The sequence below is a fragment of the Macrotis lagotis genome, chromosome 1, assembly GCF_037893015.1.
Source record: "Macrotis lagotis isolate mMagLag1 chromosome 1, bilby.v1.9.chrom.fasta, whole genome shotgun sequence".
Classification (NCBI taxonomy): domain Eukaryota; kingdom Metazoa; phylum Chordata; class Mammalia; order Peramelemorphia; family Peramelidae; genus Macrotis; species Macrotis lagotis.
In genome coordinates, this window is record NC_133658.1 from 235,985,180 (window position 1) to 236,007,438 (window position 22,259).

Below are 22,259 nucleotides of genomic sequence, written 5' to 3' on the forward strand. Positions count from 1 at the left end.
TTTTTTATCATAAGTCCATCAGAGAAGTTACTTCCATATTTTTCCACAGTTGCTGTTGCTATTGTAATTCCCTCTATCCATTCCTCCCCACCACCATTTATTATATTTTCTCTCTCCTTTCACTCTGTCCCACTTCAAAAGTGTTCTGTGGGACAGCTGAGTGGTGCAGTGGACAGAGCACCAGCCCTGCAAGCCTATGTCCCACCCCAGAGACCCAGCAACCATCCAGCCCCATGGTCACAGGCAGGCCACCTAATCCCACCACCTTGCAAAAAGTAAAAAAAAATAAAATGTATTCTATCTGACTACCCTCTCCCACGATCTACCCTATCACCTACATCCCTCCTCCCCTCCCCCTGTCCCCTTTCTCCCATCCCCTTTCTCTCCTTTTTCTTCTAGATTTCTATACCCTAAGTATGTGTGTTGTTTCCTTTCTGAGCCATTTCCAATGAGAATGAAGGCTCCTTCACCCCCCTCACCTTTCCCCCTTTCATAGCATTTCCAAAGCTAATTCTTGACTGTTTTACATGAAATATCTTAATCTAATTTACCTCTCCTTTCCTTTCTCCCAGTACATTTCCCTTTTCACCTTTTGACTCCACTTTTACAATATATTATACCTTCAAATTCAGCTCCCTCCTGTGCCTTGTCTATATATGCTCCTTCTACCTGTTTTATTAAATGAGAAGGTTCATAGAGTTAACAGTATCATCTTTTCATACAGGAATACATGCAATTCATCATCATTAAATCCCTGATAATTTATCCCTCTTGTCCACCCTCTCTATGCTTCACCTGAGTCCTGTACTTGAAGATCGAACTTTCTGTTCAGTTTTTGTCCTTTCAACAAGAACATTTGGAATACCCCTGTTTCATTGAAGTCCATCTTTTCCCCTAGAAGAGGATGTTCAATTTATTTTTTTATACACACATGATTTAAATTTTTAAAAATTTTAAGCTTTTGACAATCTTAATAAAGTACAATATATTACAACCAAACAAAAATAGTTGTTTAAGTAACAGCTGTTAAGATTGACATGAGTCCCAACACCCACCCACCATCACCCATCCCACCTCTCTCACAAAAGACAAAGAGAAAAAAAAATCCTCCCATCTTGATATTTTTTTTTCTTTTAGGAAGCTAACCAATAGGAAGCAACACAACAAGCAGGGCGGTATCAAATGAAGGTGACCAATCCAGGGCTCTGTATTAGCTAGGAACATTGCCTTCACTAGCTGGGGGCTCTTGTGACTTGTCCAACTTGATGTTAATCATCCCTTCTTTGCTTTTCTCCTGACTTCTCTCCATTCTAGGGAGAACTGATTCAACACACGGGAATAGCTGTTTTACATTGTATACTACCTTGGCACTGGTTTCAATAAACATGACACTCAGTTCTTTGTCTGCTGTTCCTCTTCTTCCATTGTTATCTGTCTCTTAAAATGCTGGTTCTATTTTGTTTCCCACCAGCGTGATGATGATGACATCACCTCCTCTTTCTGACCTGACATCATCAATCCACTTGGAGGTCTGTTGGAAGGAGTTGAGATTTGTGATATCATACACCACCACTGCCACAGTGGGGTCCCAGATATATCTGAGGATCAAGCTGCAGAATCTCTCCTGATCAGTGGTGTCCCAGAACTGCAATACAACTCTACCATCCTCCGAATACATATTTTTTTTTAAAGATTTTATTTATTTTTGAGTTTTACAATTTTTCCCCAATCTTACTTCCCTCCCCCCACCCCTCACAGAAGGCAATTTTGCCAGTCTTTACATTGTTTCCATGGTTTACATTGATTCAAAATGAATGTGATGAGAGAGAAATCAAATCCTTAAGGAAGAAACATAAAGTATAAGAGGTAGTGGGGCAGCTGGGTGGCCAGTGGATAGAGCACTGGCCCTGGAGTCAGGAGTACCTGAGTTCAAATCTGGCCTCAGACACTTAATAATTACCTAGCTGTGTGGCCTTGGGCAAGTCATTTAACCCCATTGTCTTGTGAGAAAAAAATCTAAAAAAATGATAGCAATATCAGACAATAAGATATCAGGGTTTTTCTAAATTAAAGGTAATAGGGGTGGCTAGGTGGTGTAGTGGATAAAGCACCAGCCCTGGAGTCAGGAGTACCTGGGTTCAAATCTGATCTCAGATACTTAATAATTACCTAGCTGTGTGGCCTTGGGCAAGCCACTTAACCCAATTTGCCTTGCAAAAACCTAAAAAAATAAATTAAAGGTAATAGTCCTTGGTCTTTGTTCAAACTCCACAATTCTTTCTCTGGATATAGATGGTATTCTCCATTGCAGACAGCCACAAATTGTCCCTGATTGTTGCACTGATGGAATAAGCGAGTCCTTCAAGGTTGATCATTGCTCTCATGTTGCTGTTAGGGTATACAGTGTTTTTCTGGTTCTGCTCATCTCACTCAGCATCAGTTCATGCAAATCCCTCTAGGCTTCCCTGAATTCCCATCCATCCTGGTTTCTAATAGAGCAATAGTGTTCCATTACATACCTATACCACAGTTAACTAAGCCATTCCCAATTGAAGGACATTTGCTTGACTTCCAATTCTTTGCCACCACAAACAGGGCTGCTATGAATATTTTTGAATAAGTGTTGTTTTTACCCTTTTTCAGAATCTCTTCAGGGTATAGATCAAGTAGTGTGAATACATAGTTTTGATAAGAAATCAATTACAATGGTTGCATTTGCCCTGTCCCCACTTCATTCTGCATCTTGAGTCTCTTACTCCTCTGAAAGGAGGGAGGTAGCTTGTTTCATCATCGATTCTTTGGAATCCTGGTTGGACACTGTAGTGATCAGAGTTCCTAAGTCTTTTAAAGGTGATTTGTCTTTATCATATTGTTGTCATTGTAAAAAAAATATTCTCCTAGTTCTGCCTACTTCTCTCTGTATCAGTTCACACAAGTTTTCCCAAATTTCTCTGAGATCAATCTTTTCATCATTTTCTCATACTACAATAATATTATATTTCATTCAAATACCAAAACTTGTTCATCTATGCCTCAATTGGTGGCCAGGCCCTCAGTTTCTGTTTTTTTCCACAACAACAAAAAAATAGTTGTTGAAGACACATTTGTACATGAGTAATTTTCATATTTCTTTGTTCTCTTTAGATAGATAGGCCTAGAAATGATATCACCAGGTCAAAGAAGACCATCTTTCCTGTTGTCTTGATGAATTCTCTTCTTAATGAACTTGAATTTGCTCTCCTCACCTTAAACAGAATAATAATAATAATAATAATAATAATAATAAACATTATCAGCATCAACTAAAATGTCTTAGCTGTCTACTAAGTGCAGATACTGGACTGAATAATGTGATGGAACAGAAAAGTCTTAGTTAGAAGATCTGAACTGTTCATCTTTCTTAGCTCTGCGATTTATCAACCAAAGTAATAGGTCCCTAAAATTACCCATCTCAAGTTTCTCATCTGTAAAATAGAACTAACACACACACACACACACACACACACACACACACACACACATCCACACACATGTGCAGGATTACTATAGGTAAAATGCCTTTTAAAATATTTTTAAAACTGTAAAATATTATATAAATGAGTTAATATTCCTGCTTTCAAAATGCAAACACCCATTATATTCTAAGTTCAAAGACCCCAATTTCAATAACATGAATTTATTCTACTCTACGTTTTAAATGCTACCTTTAAAAAAATGGAATCAGAGATCTTCATGACCAGTTCAGGAGGCTCTCTTTCAATCTCTTCCTCTGGCCTCTTCCTTCCCTGGGACCCTGGAAAGCGGAGGGAGAACTACAATCCACTACTGATTTCTTGATCACTCCCTCTCAGTTTCCATTATTTTCAAATTCTCATCTAAACCATGTTTAGCTTCTTATTGCTCTCAGTAGTAGAGGCCCAGTCTCACCTCCAGCAGAGAGCAATGTAGTCTTCACGTTGCCTATTATTAAAAATTTATTGTTTGAAGACAAGAGATTTAAGGCCACTGAAAGGGCAAAGGAATTTGCATGCTCTCTGGAATGATAAAACTGCTCAGGATTTTATTATGGCAAAATACTGTTATAAAAGAGAGAGAGAGAGAGAGAGAGAGAGAGAGAGAGAGAGAGAGAGAGAAGAGCAGGAGGCCATGAGGTTTGGCTCAACCAGGCTGCATGGTAAAGGCCCATGGTGTTCCACATGGATTAGGGAAGAGTCAGAGAAAGCCCCAACCTTCTGGATGGGAGACAGAAGAAGCAAGAGACTGGAATATTACATCCCAAGCCCTATGGGCCCTTAATGTGGATGCTGCTAAGTCTTGTGTGATCCTGACTGTAGCTCCTTGATATTTGAATTGTTTCCTTCTGGCTGCTTGTAATATTTGCTCTTTGACTTGGGAGTTCTGAAATTTGGCTATAGAATTCCTGGGGGTTAATTTTGGGGGATCTCTTTCAGGAGGAGATCAGTGGATTGTCTCAATTTCTATTTTGCCCTCTGCTTCTAGAATATCAGGGCAATTTTCCTGTAGAAATTCTTTAAAAATGAAGTCAAGACTCTTTTCTTAATCATGACTTTCAGGTAGCCCAATAATTTTTAAATTGTGTCTTCTGGATCTGTTCTTCAGGTCAGTTGTTTTTTTTCAATGTGATATTTCATATTTTCTTCTAGTTGTTCATTCTTTTGGTATCGAATTACTGTGTCATTCACTTCCTTTAGCTCCATTTTGCATTTGGAAGAGGATTTTCCTCCAGATAGCTTTCTTATCCTTATCTCCTTTTCCATCTGGCCAATTCTGCTTTTTTTTTTAAGGTTTTTGGCTAGGCAATGGGGTTAAGGGGCTTGCCCAAGGTCACACAGCTAGGTAATTATTAAGTGTCTGAGGCTGGATTTGAACTCAGGTACTCCTGACTCCAGGGCTGGTGCTCTATCCACTGTGCAACCTAGCTGCCCCCCCCCATTCTGCTTTTTAAGGTATTCTCAATAACTTTTTGGATTGCTTTTTCCATTTGACCTAAACTGGTTCTTAATATGTTATTTTCTTCAGTATATTTTTGGATTTCCTTGACAAAGCAGCTGACTTGGTTTTCATGATTTTTCCTGCATCACTATCATTTCTTTTCCCAATTTTCCCTCTATACCTCCCTTACTTGATTTTCAAAATCTTTTTTGAGCTCTATCATAGCCTGAGCCCAACTCCTATATTTATTGGAGGCTTTGGATACAGAAGCTTGGACTTTGTCACTTTCTGAATGTGTGTTTTGATCCTCCATGGAACCAAAGTAATTGTCTATAGTCAGGTTCCTTTTTATTTGTTGGCTTGTTTCCCCAGTCTGTGCCCTGGTTTTGAGGTACTTCCCAAACTTTTGAGTATTATTGGGACACCCCTGCAAAGACCTCAGTTTCTTCAAGGTCTTATGAGAGGCTCTGACTGCTCTCCTGACCTGTGCTCTGGTCTGTAGATGACCATAAGCACATCCCTCTGCCCTGGAGCTGTGAGGAGGGTCCCTGCTCTATAGCAATGGAGGGGGGTCAGACTGTGACCAAGGTATGAATATGGACAAAGCACAAGAGTCCTGTCCCAGAGACAGAGGAGAGACCTTGACAATCTACCTCCACTCCCTTATCTTCCATGGGCTGAGCACTCTGAAAGCAGCTGTAGGGTAGCTCCCCACTGGGGGGCTACATGGGCTTGCTCCTGTTTCTTGGGATCTGGGCTATGCTGAGAGCCACAGCTGCGCTGAGAGCCTCACTCCCACTCACTCTGGCAGAGGTTTCCCCATTGATCTTCCAAGTTGTGCTTGGTGTTCCCTGGGTTGGCAGATCAGGAAATTGCTTCTGCTGCCAGGAGCCAGTTTTCCCAGGGACCCAGGCACCCTGCAGGATGTTCCTGGAAGGCTAGAGCTCCTTCACTCTGGTATGATGATCCTGACTAGATGCTGTCCCTCCAATCACCTCGGACAGAGCCTTCCCACAATCTTCCATGTTACCTTGGGCTAGAGAATTGCCTCACTGGATCTTTCTGTGGGTTCTGTCTCTTGAAAATTAGTTAGAGTCATAATTTTAAGATTTTTGAAATATTTTGGAGAGAGCTCCTAGGAAAGACTGTTCTCATGCCTCCATCTTGGCTCTGCCCCATCCCCAAGGTGATTTGCTGTAGATTTTGTCTCATTCACTGCACTATTTTTAAAAAAAAATTCAGTCCCCAATACATACTAAGCACTAAGGATATCAAGGCAAAGCAAGATAAAGTTCTTGTCTTCTCAGAGCTTAAAATGTAGTAGAATAAGGGTGAGGATTACACAAATACACAAATAACCATAATAAAAGTTAAAATACAGAAAGTTCATAGGAGAAGTCTGAGCAGGGTGATTGGAGGAGTAATCACTTAGTGAACATTTGGATGAGGGATCATGGAGATTAGGAGTGGGGAAGCTTTTATGGTATTATCTAATTGCTACCTTTGGAATTGGCTTAGCACAAGAGAATTAAAAAATCAGTCCTTGCATAAGTAGATCAGACAATGTGCAGCACAATATGAATTGAGGAGGACCTTCCTATTAAGTGCCTACTATGTGTTAGACCCTGTAAAGGGTTTTTTCCCAAGCAGCCTGGGCTAATAGGGGCACAATGGATATAGAAATAGGGGCACATAGGTGGCACAATGGATAGTGTACCAGCCCTGGAGTCAGGAGGACCTGAATTCAAATCTGGCCTCAAATACTTAATGATTACCTGGCTGTGTGACCTTGGGCATGTCACTTAACCCCATTGCCTAGCAAAAATAAATAAATAAACTTTATTTAAAAAGTATAGAAATAGGCGTGGCTAGGTGCTACAGTGGATAAAGCACTGGTCCTAGAGTCAGGAGTACCTGGGTTCAAATCCAGTCTCAGACACTTAATAATTACCTAGCTGTGTGGCCTTGGGCAAGCCACTTAACCCTGTTTGCCTTGCAAAAACCTAACAAAAATAAAAATAAAAAAAAAGTATAGAAATAGTCCTGAAGACTTAATTCTCTCAGAGGACAAGAGCGTGGGCTGTTGGATTTCTGAATAAAATAAAAAGAAAAATTCATGAGGAGTCAAGCTTGATTGGCTGGCAATCATGGGCAACAGAGAGGGAGTGCCTGCCCAGTTGAGCCATGAATAGAGCTGTAGAGAATCCTCCCCTGCTACTATTAAGTATATCTTTTGTTAACTGTCAGATTTTCTATTTGTTTTTCCATTTTCTTCTGATATCAAACATGAATCACCTAGTTCCTGACTTACATCAGGTTTTTCTTACAACACTGAGAATACAAATACAAAAATAAAAATTTTATTCCCCCCCACTGGAATACCTTTTATTGAGGTGAGACAATACATGGGATTTATCAACTTGTATTGGGGGGGGAAATTTCACAGAAATTTAGTATTTCCTTCAATTATTTAAAAAAAACCCATTATTCTGAAAGGGGATCCATGGACTTCACAGATTGATTAAAGAGTCTATTATGTAAAGGAGGGGTAAGAATTCCTATATAGACAGAAGAGACAGGTTTCTGATAAAGATAGAAGAGAAGGCTCATGTATACAAACAAATATGCATATATGCCTATATATATGTTCATATATATATATATATATATATAATATACATACAGTTATATATGGCAGAGTTAAAATTCTCTTTCCAAATTTTGGCACCTTGCAGGCTTGAGATTCAAAGGCAGTCAAAGGCAACACTTCATTGATTCATACATATTTTTATAACACCACAGAGCAGAAAAAAGGAAAATGTGGATCTGGGGTACTTTCAAGATAATTTTAATAACTATGGTTGGGTAAGTAATGTCTGAAGGGAGAAGTTAGAGAAAAGTATCATCCACCTTAATGTGGTGACCAGAAAAAGGAAATGATTAGCTGTACTTATCAGCCCATTAATACTCTACTTCTGATAACTGCTATAATTACATATATATGTATACACACACTACATACAGACATATAATTATACACACATGTACCCATAAACGTACACACATTCATATATGTGTGTTTCTCTACATACATGCACAAATACATATACATATATACATATACATATATGTCTATATGTGTATCCAGTCTCAATTTTTTCCCTGAACTTCAGTTCTTTATTGCTGTCTGTTGAAGAACCAACTGGTTGTCCCATTGGATCTTAAAATTCATTGTGCCCAAAAAGAACTCATCATTCTTTTTTTTCCCCTTCAATAACCTTCCTCCACCCCTTCCCCCCAAATTCTCTTTTCTTCTCTGTCAAGAACCCCCAGTATTTTTTTAGTCATTCTGGGTCTTAATTTTAGTTATCCTGGACTTCTCTCTCTTCCTAATCTTCATATCTATTTATTTGTCAAGCTCTTTTGTCTGCTACTCACATGGCCATTGCCCTGATTGAGACCCTCATCACTTTTCACCTGAACTACTTTCAATAGATTTCTAATTTTTCTCCTTGCCTTAAGTCTATCCCTTCTTCAACGTATTCTGTACATAGTTAGCAAAGTGATGATGTTCCTAAGGTATAGTTTTATGTATTTGATTTCCCTTTTCAAAAAACTGCCCCATTTTGCCTCTTAGTTAAAGTACAAATTACTCCCTCATAAATTGACTCCAGTATACTTTCTACACATAGTGTATATTGCTCCACTTTATGCCCTCTATAAGTATTTTTCCTCTTGATATTTCATCTCCCTCCTTAACTGCTTTTTTTCTAGGTTGTCCCTAATACCTGGAGAGGTCTTCCTTCTCCCCTTTGCTTCTAGGTCCAACTTCCTTCAGAGCTCAACTCAAGCACATGAAGCTTTGTTCATCATAGCTGTAACTGCTTATACCTCAACTCTCAATTTTCTTTGTATTTACTTATGTGTAGAAATGTTGCTACTTTTAGTAAAATGTATACTCTTTGAGAATAAGGATTATTTCATTTCTATCTTGGCATTTTTACTTTGACATTCCCAGGGAAGATAGTAGGTACTTAATAAAGGGTTATTAATCAACAGATTAGCTGATCTAACTAAAAAATCATGATAAAAATGTTGATGGAATAAATACTACATGCAATGCATAGACATTTTGGTAGTTAAAAATAAGTATATTGCATTGGGTCCAGTAGATATAATATAAAGCTCTTTCCACAATAAAATGCAATAGTTTATTCACTTACTTGATGCACAAGTTTCTTGATTCCTCTGGACCTTGGTTTTCTTTCTTATTACATGAGAGAGTTGGGCTATATGATCATTACTATCTATCTTTTATAGTTTGCATAAGTCCTATATAGCAGAGTTCATGCTGAAGCTCAGTAAATAACTACCAAATTGTATCTGAGGTATTCTGTTGCAATTCTAGATTAATTTAACACTCTTTAAGGGTGTTACTAAAGCATTTCTCACAAGTGCTAATGAATGACTCATAAATACCAATGAGTCATTTCCTTTGGATCTTTAGTGAGTCAGTAGTCAAGTGAACAAACATTTATTAAGTACCTGCTATTTATTAGACACAGTCCCAAACACTGGGCATATAACATAAGGGGAAAAGTAGATCTACTCCTAAGGAGCTCACAGTCTAATGCATAAGATAAAAAGAAGATAAATTGGAGATAATCTCAAAGAAAAGGCCTTAAGAATCAGGAGGCTTGGGAAAAGACTTTGTATTGGAGGAAGGATTTTTACTGGGGATTGAAGTAAACTGGGAATCCAGAGGTTATATAAGGAGGGAGAGAATTCCAGGCATGGGAGTCAGGCATTAAAAATGAACAAAGTTGGGAGATGGGAGGGTTGAATTCAAGGAGTAACAAGACCCGTGTCACCTGGATCGCAGAATACACAAGGGTGACTAAGGTATAAGAAGATTAAAAAGGTAGAAGGGGGTCTGCTTATAAAGGGCTTTGAATGCCAACAGAGGATTATATATTCAATCCTGGAGGTTCTAGGGAGCCTGAAGTTTATTGATGGAGGTAGACATCTCTCTCTCTCTCTCTCTCTCTCTCTCTCTCTCTCTCTCTCTCTCTCTCTCTCTTTCTCTCTTTCTTTCTCTCTCTTTCTGTGTGTGTGTGTGTGTGTGTGTGTGTGTGTGTGTGTGTGTATGTGATGTTCAGACTCTGTGCATTAGGAAGATCAGTTAGACAACTGAGTGAAGAATGGACTGGATGTGGTGAGAAGCTTGAGATAGAGAAACCAAAGAAAAGATTCTTCCAAGGAGTCCTGGCATGAGGTGAAGAAGAGACGCACCCAGGTGATGATAGTGTCAGAAGAGAGAAGTGGGTTTATAAGAGAGACATTGCAAAGGTAGCCATCAATAGGCTTGACAACGGATTGGATATGGGGGGAGGGGAAAATGGGCAGTCAAGATGACTCCTCAGTTGCAAGCCTGAGTACAGCCCTACTCTATAATAATAATGTTAGAAAAGAAAGGAATGGGGAAAATAGAATAAGTTCAGCTTTGAACATGTTAAGTTTAAGATATCTGTGAAACATCCAATCCAAGATGTCCAACAGGCAGTTGAAGGTATAAATTTGAAGGTGGGAGAGAGGTTAGGCTAGATAAGAAGATCTGGGAATCATCCATATAGAGATGAGCATTATTTTTTTTGGAGTTAGGGAGATCATCAGGTAAAAGTAGAGAGGAAGAAGAAAAGACTTCCTCAAAACAAGACTTAGGAGACATTATTATTATTATTATTATTATTATTATTATTATTATTTTAAATTTGACCTAGAGGAGCATCATCCCATAAAGGAGACATATAGGTAACAGGAGGTCAGATAGGTAACAGGAGAACTAGGGCAGAAAAATGTCCTGAAAACCTACATAGTGAGAGAAATGAGAAATGGGCAATTGACAATATCAAAGAGTTGAGAGGTCTGGAAGTCAAGAAAGATGAGAATTGAGAAAAGATCATTGGATTTGGCAGTTGAGAAGTTGTGAGGAAAAAGGGAGGGAGAGGAAAGGGGAGGCTGGAACTACAATAGGTACAAGAGGATGCTGTCTGATTGCAAAGAAATAAAAAGAAAGTGAGAGGAGGAGTGGCTAGGTGGTGCAGTGGATAGAGCACCCACCCTGGAGTCAGGAGTACCTGAATTCAAATCCAGCCTCAGACACTTAATAATTACCTAGCTGTGTGGCCTTGGGCAAGCCACTTAACCCCACTTGCGTTGCAAAAAAAAAAAAACAAAACTAAAAAAAAAAGTGAGAGGAAAAGAGTGAAAGTATTGGGTTATAGATCTCTTCTCAAGGAGTCTAGCCCCCAAAGGGAGGAGATACTTGGGACAACATTTAAAGGAGATGAAGGAATCAAGCAAGCAAGTAAGCGTTGTTTATTTGTTTCTGTGAATGGGGAGAAAGAAGTTTGTAGGCAGAGGGAAATCAATCAATAAATAGGGAAATATTGAAGATAAGGATGAGAGTGGGGTTGGTAAAGGAAACATTTTGCTAAAAAATGCAGAATGGAATGGAATCACTTGTGTCCCCTCTAGAGGGAGTTTGTCTTGGCAAGCAGAAGGGCCAGCTCTTTGTGAGATGGAGATGAAGGAGACAGTGACAGAACCTATCTAAATGATGTGAGATGAGGGAGAACAAAGAGGGGATTCCCTATGAATGACCTCAATTTTTCCTGTGAAATATGAGTTAAAATTCTCAACAAAATGGTTGGTTGGAGGAGGAGCTATGAGAGGGATGAGGAGGGATGAGAAGGTTTGGAAATGGTGCTGTGGTGAGTGGGAGTGGGAGTCAATTAGGGAGGTGTAAAAGGATTATCTTGCAGTAGCAAGGACCTATTTGAGTTTATTTAACAAAATGTGCAGTGGACCCAGTCAGTACATTTCTGTGATTTTCTCTGGCTTCATTTAGCACCATGTGAGCAGTATTAAAGGCAGTGGATGATGGAAATTGTCAAAGGCTGAGACTTGGAAAGCAAGGCTGAGACTGGAAAGATAAGGTGAGACAAGGAATGGACTTGAAAAAAAAAGGACCATATAGAATTGAAATAAATCAATCTGCAAGCAATTTTGAAATACCTACTGTGCCAGGTACAGAAGGTATAAAGACAAAAAAAAGAATTTGATCCCTGCCCTCAAATTTATATTTAACACGGGAAAGCATGCAAGTAAATACAAAATTTATAGAAAGTAAACAAGTACCTAGGAGAATGATGCTTTTGTAAACTGTAGGCACTTAATAAATGCTTCTTGAATTGAAGTCTAGAAAGCAGACTTGCTTCTTATAAATATGCCCTGAGGATAGTGATGCTAGAGTAGAGAAGTATTAATAAGAGGCTTGGTAGGTGAGTGAAGGTAGGTGAGCCATTGTTGCTTCTTTCTTCAAGAAGACAACCTGGTCCCAGGCCAGAGCATTGGGGCTATATGGAGGAGTCTGAGTAGTGATTTTCCAGTCTCCTTCTAGCTGCCTGAAACAAAAAAGTTCACAAGAAGATGATGGATGAGGAACCTTCATGTCTTGTCCACTTTCCTTTGAGCCAAGCTAGAAAAATCTCAGTCTCAAGCTGCTCACAAGTTTAAAGCAAAGACCCTAAAGCTAAGTAATTTCCTGGAACTCTGGTGAATAATGACTTCCAAATAAAGTTAGATAGGATTCAGATGCAAAGTGAAAAAGTGTGTCATCTGAATGAGCTCTTTACCTTTAGACTGGTGCTCAGGGTAAGAGAAAGACAAGGCTAACCCACTGAAGTTAACATATCCCTAATGACCTGAGGAGAGATGCCATCCTTTGAAAGGAAGGTAGGTAGTGCTGCAAGGCACTGAGGGTAGAATGTGCAAAAGGAGAAGAACAGATGGGACATCTCTATCTAGTATCTCATTTCTATTTGACGCTTTGTTTCTGAGGCTATTTGCTTGTGTCTTAAGGTTCCTCCCTAGTCTCTACTTGAGAAGCAGAAGCTGGTGGTCAAGATTTTAATACTGTAATAAAAACATATAAGAAAATTGGTTCCAAGAGAGGTAGAGAAAGAACCAGAATCAAATATCCACGAACCCCTGGTCAAGGGTTTGCCTCCTGACCTGATCCAATGAAAGACAGACAGTGTGAGGGGCTGTACAGGGGTTGGGGTGTGTGTGGTGGAGAAGGAGTAAGCAATCTTTGTAGCTTTCTAGGGAAGAAGGGGCTTGGGGTGGGGGAGGGACAATGAGGAGGGAGTCCAGCTGGCTAGCACCCTGGGGACAAAGTGGTAAGAGTTTGAGTGGGAATGGAAAAGGCTCTGGGATTCCTAGGGAAGGAGATAGCAAAACTTCCCCTAAGGCTGGGTGTCTATCTTTTCTTTACAACCTAAACCTGAGAGGTCATGGGCAACATGAACTGGGCTGTCTTGGGGAGGAGAAAATAATACTTAACCAGGACTGGGGGAGGGGGTCCTCTGCTAGAAAAAGGGAAATTTACTTTCATTTTAAGTTTTGTCCTACCTGACTTTTCAAATTTTTTGGAGGGTGGGGTTATAGGTAACCTGTTGTAATGGTATTCTTTGAAAAACTGAGCAATCTCCCCTCTTACCCATAGCTTTTTATGAGTCTTGGGATCAGGGGCTCTGAAAGGGTCAGTGATCTGGGGTGATAACGGGGAACTGGTCAAAATTTTACAACCCTATTGAAAAAGTTCGGGCTGGAAGTCAGAAGACTTCAAGGTCTGTTTCTTCTTTTGTAAAATGAAGGGGCCGGACAAAGAAGGTAATCTCCTAAGGTTGCTTTTAGCTCTGTCTGTGAGACTGAAATGTGAGATCCACATGATTCCTCCTCCTTTTCAGTATGATTTAGAATGACTCCCCAGTGACCTTGGGCAAGTTTTGCTGAAATGATTTCCTCCTTATTGAAAAATGATACTGGATGAGATGATTCCTGATGCCTTAGGTGTCCTCCAGCTCTAACATTATTGAGGAATTTTTTGGAGGGGAGGAGATGAGGATTGACTTCAGATCCTTCTTTAAAAACCCAAAAAACTCTTCCCCAAAGCATTTATTTGCTAAAAAGATTATCATTTACCTTCTTCCTCATCTCCCAAAGATAAAGTGGCTTGACCAAAGTCACATAGGCCACAAGTCTCAGGGATGGATTCAGCTGTAGCTTCTTTGACTAAATCTGGAGCTTTTCTCACTACCTACTAAGAGAATGTCCATATTATGCTTGTTTCTTGAAGCTGATAGCCCCTTCCTAGCTCTTCCCTGTGTCTTCTTCTGCAAAATGAGCATCAGAGGTTAGAATATATTATCTCAGGTGTGACCCTGATTTTCAGAGCAGAAAGGACATTTCCAAGATCATAGAGTCAAGGGGGAGGGTGGTGTTCAGTTGTTGTTCAATTGTGCCCAATTTTGTAACCCCATTTAGGGTTTTCCTGGCAAAGATATTGGGGTGGTTTATCATTTTATTGTCCAGTTCATTTTACAGATGAGGAAACAGAGGCAGAGTTAAGTGACATGCCCAGGGTTGCACAAACTATTATGTGTCTAAGTCAGCTTTGAACTCAGGGTCTTCCTGACTCTAGAACCTAGACCCCTAATTATAGAATGCAGAATGCTTAGTAAAAAATAAAAAATAAAGGTCTCTTTGAATGGATCTTTATGTGTATGTGTTTGTGTGTGTGTGTGTGTGTGTGTGTGTGTGTGTGTGTGTGTGAGAGAGAGAGAGAGAGAGAGAGAGAGAGAAAGAGAGAGAGAGAGACAGACAGACAGAGACAGAGAAAGACAGAGACAGAGACAGAGATAGAGATAGATAGACACACTACCACCACAAACTCAGCAATCTAAGGATTTACATAATCAGAAAGTTCTGAATCCCCATCTATTGGCAAACACCACCTCCTCCTAGTTCTCACTATAGTGCATTCAATCGGAGGCATGTTACCTTGGTAAAATGGAATCAATTTCCTATAGAAATAGATGGGGCTTTTTGGCCTTTGTTCTCAAAGAAGACCCTGACATCAGGGATATGATGCCATGAGAAGCATGTGAATTGGATTTAGGTGAGGGGGTGCTGTGCTAAGTCACCAGTCTCACTTTCTCCTCTGGAGCTATCTGGGTCCAGTGGTCAGATATGAATCAGGACAACTGGAAATGGCCTTGGATGACAGGCAATAAGGATTAAGTGACTTGCCCAGGGTCAACAGCTAAACTAGTGTTAAATTTCAGAGACTAGATCTGAACTCCTTTCCTTCTCACTCCAGTGTCAGTGCTCTATCTACTGCATCTCCTAGTTGCCTTACAAAAATAGATAGGCTTGCTTGGAAACTATATAAAATAGTTTACTCTTTATTGGAACAATAATAGCAATAAAAAATATATAGTAAAACATCTCAATTACAGCTATAGCTTCTCCTAGACCCAGATAACCCCTAGCCAGTACAAATTATTCTCTGGACCACAACATTTCAGGGAAGATACATTCTGGTTTGCCTAATTCCTCAAAGCTAATATTCCTATCAAAGGTGAATTGAAGAAAAGACACAATCCTTCACTGATGCCTGACTCATATTTCCAGTAGGGCCAATCTTTTTTCAAAAATTTAATTTAATTTAATTTTCCATTCCAGATACTCTCCCTCCCCCACCCACTGAGAAGGCAAAATGCAACCTGTTAAAAAGGGTCTTTAGATAAAGACTCAAGAACTCTGAACAGCTTCAACTCAGGGTGTGGGGATACATAACCCATTATAGACAGAAGTCTTTTTCCTTTCAGTCTTCTTCCTGTTGCTGCTTGGGACCTGTAATTACTCTCTTTTGGTAAGTTTTTAAGTTTATTTTAAGCAAATAGAAAATAAGAAAATTTTGAAAAGTTGTCTTGTACATAGCAGAACATCAGAGAGGATTCAGTATAAAACAATAAATTTCCATTTCAAGAAAATCTATATAATAAATACTATACATTATTTTCAAAGCTATCCAGCTTTTCTTTGCTTCCTTGTAGATTTTCTTTTGTTCTCTGCAATGTCCTTTTAATTTTATTTTTCCCCTCCCTGAACTCCTCCCAAAGAAGGTCACAATTAAGCATGGCTATATATACACACAGGTATGTATACATACATACATACACACATACATCTATGTATACACATACACATATATACGTGTATATATATATACACACAGATACACTCATACATATATATATATATATGTGAGACTGTACTATGTTTACTTCTACTTATCATCTGTTTTTCTGAAGCTGAATAGAACTTCCTTTGTAAGTCCAATTCTTTCTATGTTTTTCTAAATCAGCCAACTCATCATTTCCTTTACCACAGCAATATCCCAACTCAAATCACATTCTATTTGATAGATTGTCTCCCATTTCCTGCATTCCTTCTCTTCTTAACAGCATAGATTTTATCTATACAATAAAATTTTAATTTGAAAAATCAAAATTATTCATTTTATGCTTCAATAATGCTCTCACTTATAATACAGTTTAAAGTCTGATACTAACTACTGAATCTGCTTCCTTTACATTTTTTTTCCACTTGGTTTCACTGAAATTCTTCACAGTTAATTCTTCCAAATGAACTTTGCTATTTTCCTCCAACTTAGTAAAATAAGTTTTTAGTAATTTAATTGGGATGGAATTATATAAATAATCTAGGTAAATTTGTCATTTTTCATTAATTTGACTTTACCTACCCATGAACAAAAATATTAAATTATTTAGATCTGATTTTATTATAAAAAGTGTTTTATTTTATGTTCATGTAGTTTCTGTGTCTGTTTGGTAGGTATTCACACACATTTTTATACTGTTTGGTTAATTTTTTTTAGGTTTTTGCAAGGCAAATAGGGTTAATTGGCTTGCCCAAGGCCACACAGCTAGGTAATTATTAAGTGTCTGAGATCAGATTTGAAGCCAGGTACTCCTGACTCCAAGGCCAGTGCTTTATCCACTACGCCATCTAGCTGCCCCTGTTTGGTTATTTTAAATGGTCTAAAACAATATTAAAATAGTGCTGAAACATAGTATAGTTTCCCTACTTTTTAATTAAATCTATTTTAGCTTTAACTTTGAAATCATAATCATCATTACTATTTTTTTAAAAATCATACCTTTATTATCTTTTGTTTTTTTACATCACCTTCCTTTTTAATATATCCCTTTTTTTCTCCCAGAGTGAGTCATTTCATGTAACAAAGAATTATAAAGAAAGAAAAAGAAAAGATCAACAAAACCACCAAACATATCAATTATGTCCAACATTATATGCAAAATTCCCATACTTCTTTAAAGAGGTAGTTGTAGTTTCTCAACTTTTCTTCAAGGCCAAGTTTGGTCAATAGAATCATACAATTTTCAATTTCCTTTTCTTCCTTTCTTGTTTTCTTCATTTGCAGTGTCACAATCATCAAATATATTGTTTCTCTGATTCTGCTTATTTCATTCTGCATCTGTCATTTAAGTCTTCCTATACTTCTCTAATTCTTCATGAATTCTGAATTCATCATTTCCTAGTTTAGTATTTTCCCAACACATTCATCATGTACCACAATTTATTTAGTCGTTTTCCAATGGATGAGTATCTACTTTGTTTCTAGTCCTACCTTGTTTTCTAGTTCTAACACAAAAAGTGCTACTATGAATATTGTTGGCATACATTGTATTTTTCACTTTCACTGATTACTTCCTAGAATGAGTTCCTCACTTGTGAAGCATGGGGGCGTAGAGTCTGGGGTGGGCCATTCTAGGCTACCATTTCTCTTATCTTCTCTTAGCTCAATTCAAAACTCTAATACTCAAGAAGTTTGTCACATGCTATCAATCTAAGACTTGTCCATAGCTTCTTCTATTGGCTGCCATGTTTTAATACCTTTTGCATACTTGTCTCATATTACCAATTAAACAAAGTCCAGCTACTCCATGAAGAGGAAGAAGGATCAAACATGGGATAGTCATGCTATCATTTATGCAGGTAAGAGTAGAAGGAGTCAAACTTTGTTGTTTGGGCTTAACCTCCCAACTAATTGGAATCTTAAACATCTATCTCCAAGGGTGGTAGTAAAGATCAAATAAGATAATATTTGTAATGTACTTAGCAAAATGTTTGACTTCTAGAGTCTACTTTATAAATTTGAGCTATTATTATTAAGATGATCAGACAGAAAATATATATACCACAGTGCTGGTGACTTCTCCCTATATCCCTATCAGAAGTATGACTGTGTTAATCCAGACTGCTGAGAGTTAAATAGCTGAGCTTGTTAGATGGGTATATTAAAACGCTGTCCACGGTTGGGCAGCTCAGCTATTGTGGCAGCAGTGGCAGCTACTGAGCCTTGGTATAGATGTAATTTTGTAGCAGGGGAGGAGAGAAAGAATATAACTGGGGCTTCTTATTTGTCTTCCACCCTTTATTTTGCCTTTGTGGGTCTGAGTCTATCATTAATTGGAATGTGAAGGAAAGGAAGTAAAGAACTTCCATATAAAGAACTCTCTTATTTATTAAAAGCCAAGAGGAGGCTCAAGTGACTTCTCAATATATTGAATTTGATTATCTGTCTGTGAAGGACAAGAGGACCAAAGACTCTGAAAATTAGGCCTGTGGTATTTGGCAAGTATGCTTGATGAATAAAACATAGTGGGAGGACATCTACCGATAGCAATGAGATTTCCTTACCAGGCCATCAGAGGATCACAAAGCACTTTAGAGTCATTTTTGCTAAGTGTCACACCTTCCGGGTTGTTCTTAATACTGCCATTTAAAAGGGAGAGCGGAATAGGGGAGGGGGCAGCCTGAGTTGTTGCCATTGTTCTATGATTTGGAACAAGTAATTTCATTTGCGTCAATGAAGCCCCCAAATCCCAATTGCCCGTTGGAACCATTAGACTATCCTTCCTACTGCAGCTGAGTGTTTCAGTGAATTTGCTCTTGACTCTGATTGTAAGTATCAATCAGGAAAACAGCAATCATCCAATAAGAGAAAAAGACTAACATATCATTGAGAGATGTTAGTATAGAGTAGGGCAGGGAGAGAAGCAAAAGATATTTGTACTATTCTCTGGGGCAACTTACAGAGCAGAAAACCTGGAAATGTGTGCAGATGAAATTGTAGCTGTCAGACATAATCTCAACAATGTTCACAATGGAAAATACTGCTTAGTAGCACAAGTTTAAATAATTCAGCCTGGATTTCAAGAAGGGTTCACTAACCCTTTGTGAACCATGAAATAGTTATTCAGAGGAAGGGGACTTTTGACTCCTTCCATGGACCCATTTCTTCCAGGAAAGGCACCCAAAATCATAGAATATTTGGATTTAAGGGACCCTATACATAATCTATATCAGAGATTCTCAAAGTATGGTTTTGGTAACCTTTGATTGTCCCTGAGATGCTTTTAGGGGGTCCATGAAGTAAAAAAAACTTTTTTTTCCAGTGACACTAAGATGTTTTAATTTCTAATCTGGTAAATATTAATAGACATAACTAGTTATTCTGGAGTCAGTTTCTATAGGAGTCAGGTTCTCCTACAGTTTCTTCTTCCTATATAATACACATACTTCTCCACCCAAAAAATTGTTAGGAAGGAAACAAGAATTTATTGAGTACTTAGCATGTGCCAGACACTATGCTGAGCACTTTTTACAAATACTTACCTCACTTGATCCTCATATTAACCCTGGGAGATCAGAGGTGATATTATCCCCATGTTGTTTTTGGTGGTGTCATTGAGTTGTTTCAGGCCCAACCAACTCTTTGTGATCCAATTAGGGTTTTCTTTTTTTTCAAATTTCTATTTATTTAAGACAATGGGTTTAAGTGACTTGTCCAGTGTCACATACTAGGCAATTATTAAGTATCTGAGGCTGAGATTTGAACTCAGGTCCTCCTGACTCCAGGCCAGGTACTCTATCCACTGCACCAACTAGCAGCCTGATTAGCATTTTCTTGTCAAAGCTACTGAAGTGGTTTGCCATTTCCTTCTGCAGCTTATTTGACAGGTAAGGAAACTGAGACAAAGAAGGTTAAATGACTTTCCTAGGGCTACATATTTAGTATCTGAGGCCATATTTTGAACTCAGGTCTTCCTGACTCTAAGTTTGACACTCTATCTACTGTGAAATCTAGCTGCTTATTCTACAGATGTTTAGTTATCTCTATTTCATACATGAGGCAGTAAAATTTAAGAGACTTGCCCACAGAAACACATGTGATAAATGTATTCATGATCAAAATTTATTTCAAATTTTTTTGACTCTAGGACCAATGTTCTATCCACTGAACCATCTACCATAAGTCTCTTACCTTCTCTGTGCTTTTCCAATGAGGGAGTTCCTGTGGTTGCAATGGAAAGGATTGTAGTCGTGAATCCCAGTTCTACTGCTTCATAACTATGACCTTGGACAAGTCTTTTTACTCTGTGGGGGATGAACTAGATCATGTAAATTTTTAACATTCTTAAATTGTGTAAAAATGAAAAGAGTTAGACCTCAATCATTTGAGATCATAGAGTCATTGAGCTAGAGCTGGAGGGGATTTCAGAAGTCATATGGACCAATTCCCTTCATTTTATACACAAGGAGGTGGTGTTCCAGGAGAACACATCATGCTTACAGAGAGAATTTGAACCCTCCCCCTAACTACAAAGTCAATGCTTCTTTTCAGTAACATACTCTCTCACAGATCACATGACAATTCAAAAGTTCCCTTTTTGTATTGTCTCCCTCCTCCATTTTCCACTTGTGGGGAACCATGGTACAGAATCAAGAACATCATATCTGGATTCAGAAGATCTGGGTTCAACTTCCATCTCAGAAGCTTACTTGTGTGACCTTAGGAAGTCAATGTATCAATAAGCATTCATTGCCTCCCTTCCTCAGCCTCAATCTCCTCCTTTTTAAAGTAAAGAGGTTGGACTGTTTGGTCTCTGAAGGGCTCCTTTTATTCTCTAGATCTGTGATACGATTAAGAGAACTTTGAGATTTTGCTGAAAGCAACTGAATTAAAAAAAAAATCCCACTAAACCTAGTGATTTGATTACCAGAAGGTGGCAGTACTAGTTCAGATTATTTCCTCATTTTTTTCCCCCTAGCTGCATGGGGGGCTGTCACTTTGGCAGGACTGGTGTGTAAATCACCTCCTGCTCCCATTTGTATCATTTAGCTGAATTCGACTGCAAGTTGTTTGTAATCTGCTGGGTCATTGATGGATCCAGTCAAGTCTGCCAAGGAAGTGTTTACTACTCCCTGCCTTCCTCCCTCTGACTTTACCTTTCTATGACACCACAGGAAGTCCCAGGTTAGCTGCTTCCCATCGCCCAGAACCGACTCATCCAGAATGAGGCCCCTATGACTGTCTTGGCAGCAGCCCACAAGGCTCCTGGGAGCCAACTTGACGTAGGTATCAACCCCTTCTCTGTCAAGGGTAAATGAACAACTTGGAAAAAATGTATCCTATGCTTACGCATCTGCTCTGGGGGTAGGCTCTTTTCCCTCTGTCTGTTTGGTTCGCAGTTTTGCTCACACTTCATCAGCTGTCTTTGCCAAGGGCAAAGCCAGACGGGTCTGGACTTTGGTGGCCATTGATCTCAGCTGGGGGAGAATAGATGATTAATTGGGCCTTGTCTATCAAGATGGCAGGTGGCAATGGTAGTAAATAGAGATGTGCTCTGATACTTAAAAATTGAGCAGGTTTTAAAAAGTTTAGTTTTAATAATCTTTTCTTCTTCTACTTGTACTTGGGAACAGAAGAGCCAGAGGGCGTGATCAGCTTACCCAAGGAGAAACTGGCTCACAGATTTGGTTTGCTTCAATTTAATTCAATTCTGTTTCATTACATTCAACTCAATACAATTCAGTTCAACTAAGCAAACATTTATTAAGCACCTACATTTTGCAAGACCCATACTAGGAATCAACTAAGATAAATGATACAACCCTTCCCCTAAAGGAGCTTCACAATCTAATAAGGGAGATAAAACAGTACTCAAATAATTGATACATAATAGAATAAAATAAGGGTACAGATGCTATACAAACAAAGGGTATAGAGAGGTCCAGAAGAGGGAGAAGGCAAGGAAGACAAGGGAAGCAGGGAAGTATCATGGAGAGATTGATATTTAAAGGATGAGTAGCTTTTTAAAAAATTATTTTTAAAAATTTATTTTTCAAACTACATGCAAAAACAGTTTTCAATTGTCATTATTTTTGAGGTTTTTGAGTTTCACATTTTTCTCCCTCTCTCTTTTCCTATCTCCCTCTCCTGACAGAGAGCAATCTAATATAAATTATACATATATGACTATGTTAAAGATATTTCCATATTAATC

General features: G+C 38.6%; 1 pseudogene; it reads right to left on the reverse strand.

Annotated features, from left to right (window-relative positions):
* Nucleotides 1–1,210: 1,210 nt before the first annotated feature.
* Nucleotides 1,211–21,513, reverse strand: LOC141488142 (ras-related protein Rab-6B-like; annotated as a pseudogene).
* Nucleotides 21,514–22,259: the final 746 nt, after the last annotated feature.